Source organism: Symphalangus syndactylus, chromosome 4, assembly GCF_028878055.3.
Source record: "Symphalangus syndactylus isolate Jambi chromosome 4, NHGRI_mSymSyn1-v2.1_pri, whole genome shotgun sequence".
Taxonomy (NCBI): domain Eukaryota; kingdom Metazoa; phylum Chordata; class Mammalia; order Primates; family Hylobatidae; genus Symphalangus; species Symphalangus syndactylus.
The window spans coordinates 130,312,326-130,322,546 of NC_072426.2; positions in this window are offsets into that span (position 1 = coordinate 130,312,326).

Consider the following 10,221-nt stretch of genomic DNA (forward strand, 5'->3'; position numbering starts at 1 on the left):
AAAAATGAAATCTTTGCACTGAAAGTAAATTTTATATAATCCAGAGTCTGTGCAATTACTAAACAATATATTTTAAATGAATATGGCTTTGTTTTGGCCAAAGGCATTTTCCTTGATGAAAGGCATCTGTTCCGCCAACCAAGAGAAAATAATTTCAAACATTCTTTGTGGTTTTCATGTTTTCTTAAACCTTAAGAAGGAGTGCCCATTGCTGCTGCATGCATGAAGAGTATTACATACAAATTCTTATTAAAGTGTACACTTGGTGGTTAACAATGATAATTTGGGGGAGGGAGGGTCACTACTAAATTTTTTTAAGTGAAATCAGATTTTAAAGCAACCTACTCCTTTAGTTAGTCACTTAACACTCAAAGGGGCGGGAACCATGGGGACATATTTTTGCCACTAAAAGAAACATATCTACTTTTTCCTGCTCTTTATTTTTCTGTTTTGATCCTAACACACACACACACACGTGCATGCACACACACACAGAGGCATATGTGCGAAGTTATTTTAAGACTTTTCCTAGAACTTTTCAGCATTTTAGTGGCAGATAATTGAGCATGAATTCCTGAAGTTCAGAAAGCTTTGTTCTACCTAAATACTGATTGTGTTTTGAGAATGGCTGACAAGCAACGATTATATATATATATATATATATATATATATATATATATATATATATATTTAAGGCAGGGCTGGGGATATCATTAGTAGGCAAAGTAAATGTCCACAGACCCCAGCAGGAATAAAGACTCTGTTAGGAAAAAAATAAATAAATAAATAAATGAAGTCAGTAGTCTGTCTTAGAGTCATCCTCTTCTCTTTCCACTTTTCCTACTACCTCATCTTGAGAAATACGACCTTGCTATCTCCAGGTTACGAAGATATATATCAATATTCTGTTTTTCCAACCAAGAAATGAGACACTTTTCATTACATTTTATTCTTCTAGCATCAGGTAGCTTTTACCTCCCCAGTGTATCAACTGCTAATCTGAAAAGGGTTTACCTGCTGTGGCTGAGGGTAGAGGGTTTTGCTAAGGCTCTGCTCTAGAAAAAGATGCACTTTGTGATTCTGACTTTCCTGGGGAATGGATTTGGAAGATGGAGAGTTAAGAGAAGTGTGGCCTGCGGAAATGGACTTTAGTTGGCTCTCTGTGGCCTTTCCCTTTGAAGTAAAGCTGCTATTTCCTTATTGAAATCATGGCTTAGTATGCATAGATTTTTCCAAAATCTTAGAAGTGTTTGTCTGATTCAGAACTCAGAGGGAGTAACTAGCCAGAAACAGCCCCAAAGAAAGAGAAGCCCTAGTAACCTTTGAACCACCACAACAAAAGATCATTTCACTAGGAGATGGGAGGTCAGGGACTTAGTCTGGCTTTACCACTAATAAACAGTACAACCTTGATCTAGAAATCCTCTCTGCCCCTCAGTTTCCTTTTCCTTACATGAGGAATTGCCACTGGCTTCTGTCTTGATCCCCCTACTGCTTTAGAAATTCTCTGAGCTATTATAGATAATGATGGCAAGACTTTTTCATCTTCAGTGTGTTTCTGTGATAATAAATTACTAGCACAAGTTTCCTAGCCTCATATCAGAGGTGTCTTCGTGGCTGGCAAAAGAGATAATGAACAGGTGCTTCTTTCTAAACTTGCTCAACTAGAGCAGTACTATTGTATCTGTTATTGCCATGGTTTGAAAAAAGAAGTTCTAATGGTAATCAAAAAGAAGAGGGGAAAGAGTTTGGAAATCACCGGCTAGGGCAAGTATACAGGAATATCATGGAATTCAAGGAAACCAAATAAATCCCCAGGCCTTCAATAGGTGCAGGTATTCATATTTTACTTTTCAATATTTGGTTGGTATCATGCTAACAGCCTCAAAAGAGGCAAAGTGCAGTCCTAAGCGGAGTGTCAAGGTAAAAAGAAATAGCTATTGTACATAACTGAGTTGTAAACACTAAGGAAATAATATTGTTGTTAGCCAAGAACAGATGGCCAAACTCATACTGTTCTATTGAGTCACACTGGTGGAATGTGAAACAATCTGGAGAGCAAGGGGTATCCCCTAAAAACATGGACAGCAACACTATGTTTGGCCATATCTTAGAGTCAATAAGGTGTCATTTTTTTCTCTCTTGAAATCATTTGTAGGATATGAAAGTTGTTGTCCCCATTGTGACAAATCATAGTAAAGAGGTCAAGACACAGTTACAGACCCTCCTTTCTCAAATAGTGACCTTGTTATTTCAAAGGTCATGGGAGAAGGAGCCTTTCACTTTGAGATCATTGTTTCAAATGCAGTCCTTTCCTTGGCTACTAGCCTTTGTAAAAGAGGTGGATAGTCTCAGCCCACTACTTATTAGTGAACATCAAAAAGTATTGCTGGCTGGCCAGAAGAAAGGAAAATATGGCTTAACTAATCTAATATTAAAAGTATCCTCAACTGCTTTTGAAGTTCAAGATAGATCAAGAGACCCCCCTTTCTGATTATTACTATTTGCTTTCCATATCATCTTTGCAGTAATAAACCTGCTTGTTTTCTTTTAAAGCAGACTTGCAACACTCTTAAGGGATCATTTTCTTTTCCCAAAATTTGTTTTTATCAGCACAATTTCCCTTTGTGTTTCCCTCATCCTCTGTACCAGTTTCTCTTCTTTCTCATCATCTAAACCTTCTTTGAATTGTCCTACAAGAAATTAGGAGGGGAAAAAGTCATGTTTTCCTCTTGCAGGCTACTCGAAAAGATTTATAGTTATACAAAGGCAAACCAAGGAAAATTAAAATGAGGGGAGAATTACTTTTGCTTAAATTTATTTTTAAAAGCACCTACTATGTCCCAGGAACTGTAGATTCATTAAGATATATTAATATTTTCTCATTTAATCTTCCAACTTCTCCTTTAAGGAAGGTCATAGGTTTCCCATTTTACTGCAGAGAAACTGAACCTTAAAAATGGCATTACTTTTCCCAGAGTGACAATATTAATGACAGGTAGAGTTAATATTTAACTCCAGGTCTTCTCCTTTTACTCCTTTTCAATTTGACACCTTTAAGCCCTGGACTTTGGACAAAAACTTCTTACCTGAAGCTTTCTTACATTTCTCTTCTAAGTTTTCTTCACAATGACTGAATGTCTTCCCCTATGTTTAACCTGAGGTGTTCAAGAATACTAGTACAACATTACACAGCTATCTGACTGGACAGCCTAAATAAAATGTTTGAGTCAAAATGAATATGGGTTACCCGAGGCAATGATAGTGACTAAGGCCTCGGGCAGCCAGCCTTGGGGTTGAAGCCCACCCAAGGCGTGGGCTAGCAGGAGTATCCTGTTTATCCCGGCCAACATTAGTCATCTGGCCAATGCCTAAGCCTAGACCATCTGTAGGCAGTTATTTCAAAGAATCTATCTCCTTGTCTTTGAGGACAAAGGGAATGAATTATCATTCCTCTTTTTCAACTCATGATTGCTACTGAATTGAAGCATCATGGCTAGGAAGAAATACACTGTCTTCCCAGTTACTCCCTTTGAAGAATCAATTTGTGATTAGCTATAGATGTCAGAATCTAGACCTCTCTTATATATATAATTCCTATAGACATCCTTCCACATGTTTCTAATTTAAAATACTCAGTCCAAGAGTTTTTTAAGTGGCATGATGAGGCAAATTTGCATCCCTATTGATAATTTTACAAAGGTATTTTAGATTAGTTGGAGTTATTCAAAGCACAAAGACTGCTGCATGAACGGACTAGTGACTTGTTAAGCCCTCAGGCAAGCAAAAGTCTTCAATTGAAATTCTAATTCCATAGATACATTCCATTTGTATTTGAAGGAGTATACCATATGAAAAGACCCTATGTGCCATTTTTGTCCCACTGGACAGCGAGTGGAAAAAATTCTTTACATTTCTTTCCTTCACAAATGGCTTTTAAAACACATGTAAAACTAAATAGAAAAATGTGGACACAGCTAATTGCCATAGCTCCTATTATTCATTTTTATTGAGGTAAATTATTATGTACTATGCATCAGTAAAAATGGTACTTTAGGAAGTCAATGCACTTCTTAATATTCTTTCTTTCTGCCTACCTGGATTTCCATCAGAAGATTATTATCACTGTATACACCCACATCCAGAATGCCTAACCTTGCTAACGGGAAGAAATTTCTCATTTTTCAGAATCTATTTAGTCTGGTATACAAATTAACTATTGCCTGGTCTGGGAATACAGTAGCCTGCCTACTTTCATTTAATATCTTATGGATCTATCACATTTTTAACTCCTTTTACTGAAATGTTCACAATTAACTACTCTAGAAAGGGAATCCTATACTGCATATTAAACAATTGATAAATTAACTACAAAAACTCTGAGTAGATACTAATAGAATTTCCCATTTTTAACATGAAAAACTGAGCCACGTAGAGGTTTTTTGGCTTACCCAAGGTCCCACAGTTCGTAAGTATTGAAGCCTGACTTGGAGTTCAGATAACTGGTTTTAGAACTGGCACTTTGAAGCATCATGTTTGCATTGCCTCATGTCATCTAGCAAGTGATAAATATACCGTGCCTTAAAAAACACATTTCAAACTTATTAAGTATACATTTATATTAAGCATTTGGTGTTTATTTTATGACTCCACACAATTCTAGTCATAAATATGTAACTTAAAATTCTATGGCCAACCACAAAAAATAAATCATAGTGATTTTGTCTGATATCAAAAGAATGATGCCTCAAGCATACAGGAAACAGGCGTTCTGTCAATGAAAATGTCGCAATACTGTATCTTGATTGAATACTATTTTTAGTGGGTCTAGAAATGAAAAATTAATCTTCTGAAACCATGTGAAGGAAAAATGATTATATGGTGCCCTTTTTTAGGAATAAAACCTTGCCATAAAATCACTATTAAAGTGTTGCTGGTTCTGACAACTTATGATGAAGGAAACACGAAAGGTGTATTCAAATACGTTTCTGAAGGACAATAACAGGAAAAATCAAAGTTAGTGCGATGACTGGCTATTTTCTTGCTGAAGGTGAGATTGTAAGGGGGAGGCAGTTCTGTTACTACTAACCTTGAGAGTGTCTTGAACTTTATCAAAATAGCTATTTGTCAGGAACCTTAAAGCAAGCTGTTGAGCCCAAGAAGTTACAATGGAAGTAAAAAATGCATTATTGTTGCCCTCACCATTTCTCCTGCTTATTTTTGCACATCCAATCAATCTGCATTTGCTTCTTCCCATGTTAAGTATACACCCTATCTTCTCCCATGATCTATCTATTCCTTGCACAAAGGCCTCCCAACTGCTTTCTACCTAGGCTACTTTTATGCTTCTCCAAACTGTCATCAGATTATCAGCTTGATCTAGTTAAAACAAAAACCTGATCAGGATCCCCTACTCCAAAGTTTTCAGTCTTCCTTTGCCTGCAGAATAAAATCTATACTCCTAGCAATGATCTGCTCGTCCTTAAGTGCCCAAATCTCACACTCTGTGAGTGTCTTGTAGTTTCCTGACATACTGCAACTTACATGTTCCTACTTAGTTTCTGCATCTTTTCTTATGCTCCTTCCACAATGATGCTTAACCAAATATATTATATGAGTCTATTCTATTTTGCTATTTTTTTTTCTTCTTAGAGTCTCACTCTGTTGCCTAAGCTGGAGTGCAGTGGTATGATCTGGGCTCCCTGACTGGAACCTCTGCCTCCGGGTTCAAGTGTTTCTAATGCCTCAGCCACTGGAGTAGCTGGGATTACAGGCCTGTGCCACCACACCCGGCTAGCTTTTTTATTTTTAGTAGAGATGAGGTTTCACCATGTTGGACAGGCTGGTCTCAAACTTCTGGCTTCAAGTGATCTGCCTGCATTGGCCTCCCTAAGAGCTGGGATTACAGGCGTGATCCACTGCACCTGACTCTATTTTGCTTTTTATTCATCTTCTTTTTCCCAGCACTTAACACATTATACTTATCAAATAATAATTGCTAAGTCTCCCCATGTGCCAGGTACAGTCCTAAGGACTTCATGTATATTCACTGCTTTATTCTCACAATAAACATATGAAATAGATATTATAAAATCATAATAGTTTTATAGAGGAGGAAAGTGAGCTACTGAGGGCTAAGCCTTTCATTTATGACCATGCAAGTGGTAAGTGGCAGAATTGGGTTTTTAGCTTGTGTAGTTCATGCACTTGACCATTACATCACTCTGCCTCATGTAACAGAAGGTGTTCAACTAGTATTTGGAGGCAGTGTAGACTCCCAGCCAAGATCCAAGCACTGGAGTCAGACATAGAAGCTAACATCTTAGCCCCTTACCTAAACTGAGGAAACAAATACCGGCAATCATATTCCCAGCATGAGACCCACCATCACTACAAACTGATAATAACAGAATCTACTTCAGTTATAATAAGAATTAAATGAGACAAAGTGTGTGAAGCCTTTGACACAATGACCTGTGTGTTTTAAACACGCAGAACACGTAATGGATTATGTAATTGTATTTTTTTAAATTAGGAGATAAACTTTTTTCTGTTTTAACATTTCTGAAATTCAGATAGCTTACATTCAACGTAAGAAGAAACTTAACAACCATTTTTTTTCTTCCCAAAAGGCTATTTTAATTAAATGGGGAATTTTATAAGCAATGGTATCTTAAAGTCAATATAATACTAAATAATTATTTTTACTAAATAAAGAAGTCTTTTTCTATAGTCCATCCTATTTTTTGCCATCACAATACCAGGATAAGTCTCTTTTAGCCTTCTAAAAACTTTGTATGCCAATCCTCAACCTCACTGGCCAATATTATGGTTATATTTTATAGTTTTGCTGATACATCTCCCTGCAATTGATTATAAAATCTTTTGACAGCAGAAATTTTCCTTTCCTCTTTTTGTTTTAATCTGCCAAACATCTCTCCTCCTCCTCCTCACTCCAGTGTCGGATATTGTATATGTGGTGCTCCATGTATAACATGCACTTTAATTATTTTTTGAGTGAAATTAACAAAAAAATGAAGTCACCAAAATGCAGATATACCCACGCTAAATCTTCATGGAAGAAAAATAGAAGGAAGAGCAGCAACATCTGACATAATTAGGGTGACTGGAGCCATGTGGAGTTCATTTTCTTGCTTGGCTGTCAGTCAAAGTTGGGGATCTTGTAAAAGGAAGCTCTAAATTATGGAAAACAGCAGTCAAGCTGTACTGAACCTCTAAGCTCACACATAAGTGAAAATTATGCATATAACTCCACTTTTTGGGTGGATGAGAAAGAGGATCAAGTAGATACTTTCCAAAATGGAAGCAATGCTGTGTTTGTCTTTTCATAAATAGTGTGTTAACATTCATTCCAATATTACAAGATTATTTCTCAGGACTGGCAAACAGCCCATGCTCATATTGTCCGACTGGTTTAAATAGAGTTAATTCTTTTTGATAGAGAAATCTTACATAGCAGATGGTTCACAAGTCTCTGTCTATTTAGTAACCAATCTGTCATATCCAAGATGTCATCATTTTGGAAAATAACTTCTATGAAAGTATCTTCTTCATGTTTTGAAAATATGACATCAAATGTAATTTTTTTATTATTTTTGAAGTTTGCATGTTACAGTTTAAAATGTATATTTGTGTGTGAATGTGGTCTATAAGTAATTGATGCCTATAGCTGCCTGGACAGAAGAAATTTTAAGAGCCACCAAGCTCACATGGGATATGTTGCGATTTTATGACTATTCATACTTAAAGTAAATTAGTTAAATGACAATTTATTTTACATTTCATGTGCTTTTAGAAATTACTTTTACTATGAAATTAGACTTCAGATCTGAGTTAATGTCAAAAAAATAGAAAAACTGCTATGGGATGAACCAAACATGCCACTTCTTTTCCCTATCTGGCAATAATTTATTATTTTGATATATTGATATTTTATTCTACTGAATAAATTCAATGCACAGTAGTAAAAACTACATTAATGAGCTCAGATAAAATATAACTACTTAATGACTTTTCAAGCTCATAAACATTTATTCTATGTAGCATGATATAAAATACTGGTTATGATGATATTTTTCTTATCCCTTAGTAAGTTTCATCTGATACATTTTATATGCAGAAATGACACATTTGCAGCTGATATGGTATGGAGTTTTTACACTACTCCATTTAAATGTCCCTCATGAATTGATCAGGCAGAAAGCTTCATAGGGAAAAGCTAGCACATATTTTTTAAGTGGGAGTGAGTTTTCATTAGTAATATAATTTTGAAAGTTCAAAAAATGTTTCAAAACATATCAATTGTTGGTTCAAAACAATGGACACCACAGTACCCTGGAAAGTACTCACAAGCAGAAATTCTGAGTTCTATCCCAATTAGATATGTGACTTTAACAAAAAGAAGAAGAAGAAGACAAAGAAGAAGAACAACAAGAACAACAACTTTTCTGGTCCTTGGTTTCTATCACTGCAAACATGTAATTCACCCTGGTTGATTTCAAGATGCCTTCCATTTCCAACATCTTCTAATTCAATATGTAATTATTTGTTTTCTACCAAAACATTCTCTCATTTTTTTTTTTTTTGCAGAAAGATAATTGCTAAAGACAGTGTTACTTGGGCCTGAAGACATTTCTGGCCAGATGAAGAGTATAGATAACTCTAAAAATATTAAAAATTATTTAAAACAAGGAAATGAACAAAAGCTTATATAGGAGCAGGGAAAAGAATGTGGAATCGAAGAAAGGAGAATGGAAGGAAGCTCTGAAGGAAGAAAGATTTTCTAGTCAAAATATGCCCTTTTTAAGAAAAATCTATTATCCCAATTATTCTTCAACTGTTTAACAATTTAGGATTTTTATGTTGTCTTTAGTCATTATCCTTTCATAAAAATATGAGTTATATACGTGGCCAGTTTCTCTTTTGGCCTGTGCTGGTGGTCCTACAGGAACAAGACTATGTTGTTTGAACTCCACAGAGTAGTGTAAAAGGATATTGATTGATGGATCTGTCTATTCTTCTATACATATGCAAATTATATTTGCATTAATATTAATATTTTCTGGATACAAAAGAAAATATTTTCTGTATCATTATATGATAATAATAATAAATATTAATAGTTTCTAGATTTAAATGTAAATTAAACACACTGCAGTTATTAAAACTGACCTCATGATGTGCTGCTATGAATTTGTTGTTTGCCTTTCTAACACTGTGCTGTTATTCACATTGATAACACCAGGAGGCACATAGAGGAGACTCTGCATCTGTTACTATGGTGACCATTAGGCATATTTTAAAAGAAGTGCAATCATCGTGTATGCATTAACTTAAAATATTATTGTCCAGCTTCTTTAGAATTGTTGAGAATTAGATATCTATTAAAAATATTTTTTGAAGTCACATGTTTTCTGTTTTCCTTCTCAAAGAAAACATAGCTAATTTCAACAGTACAGACAAATAAACTGAGTTTTTATGGATAGTAAATCACATCCTCTGTTTTTCTCTAAAAATATTCAAATTATTATTTTGTATGTAGGCTCTGGAGATAGCCACATCTGTCCCATATCATAAACTTTGCCACTTATTTGATGTGTATTGTAATCTGTAACATAAAAGGAATCATAAACAGGAATTTGAATAAATAAGAGTTATATTTGGTTTGAGTATACTAACCAAAATTATTTTTAGAATGAGGAGACAGATAAAAAAATTTACTTCGTAGCATCTATTTGAATTAAAGTGTCATTATTAACTTCTTGGATATTTCTTTTCACATCATGAATCACAATAGCTTATTGATACTGACATATTCTGAGCTTGCATTTCTACTATTTTATTTACTCCTTTTCTTCAATAAGTACCAACTATGAGTATCAGGCATTGTGCTAGGTTCTGGGAGATAGAGTAGATGGAGAAAAGAAAAGGACCCAGGAATAGCCTCGAGAATATCTAATATGCAGCCCTTGGGTCAAGAAGAATGATTAAGTAAAAGGGACCAGGAAAAGCCAACTCTGCGGGGCAAAATGAATACAGGAATGTGTTGTAATAATAAAAACAGGACAGTGAAAGGTGAGAAAAAAAGTGCATTTTCAGTAGCCAGAGATGTGGAGTGTATCTAATAGAGAATAGTGAAAATAGAACAGTAATACAGTAGATTTGGAAACATAGAAATTATTGGTGACTTTGACAAAAGAT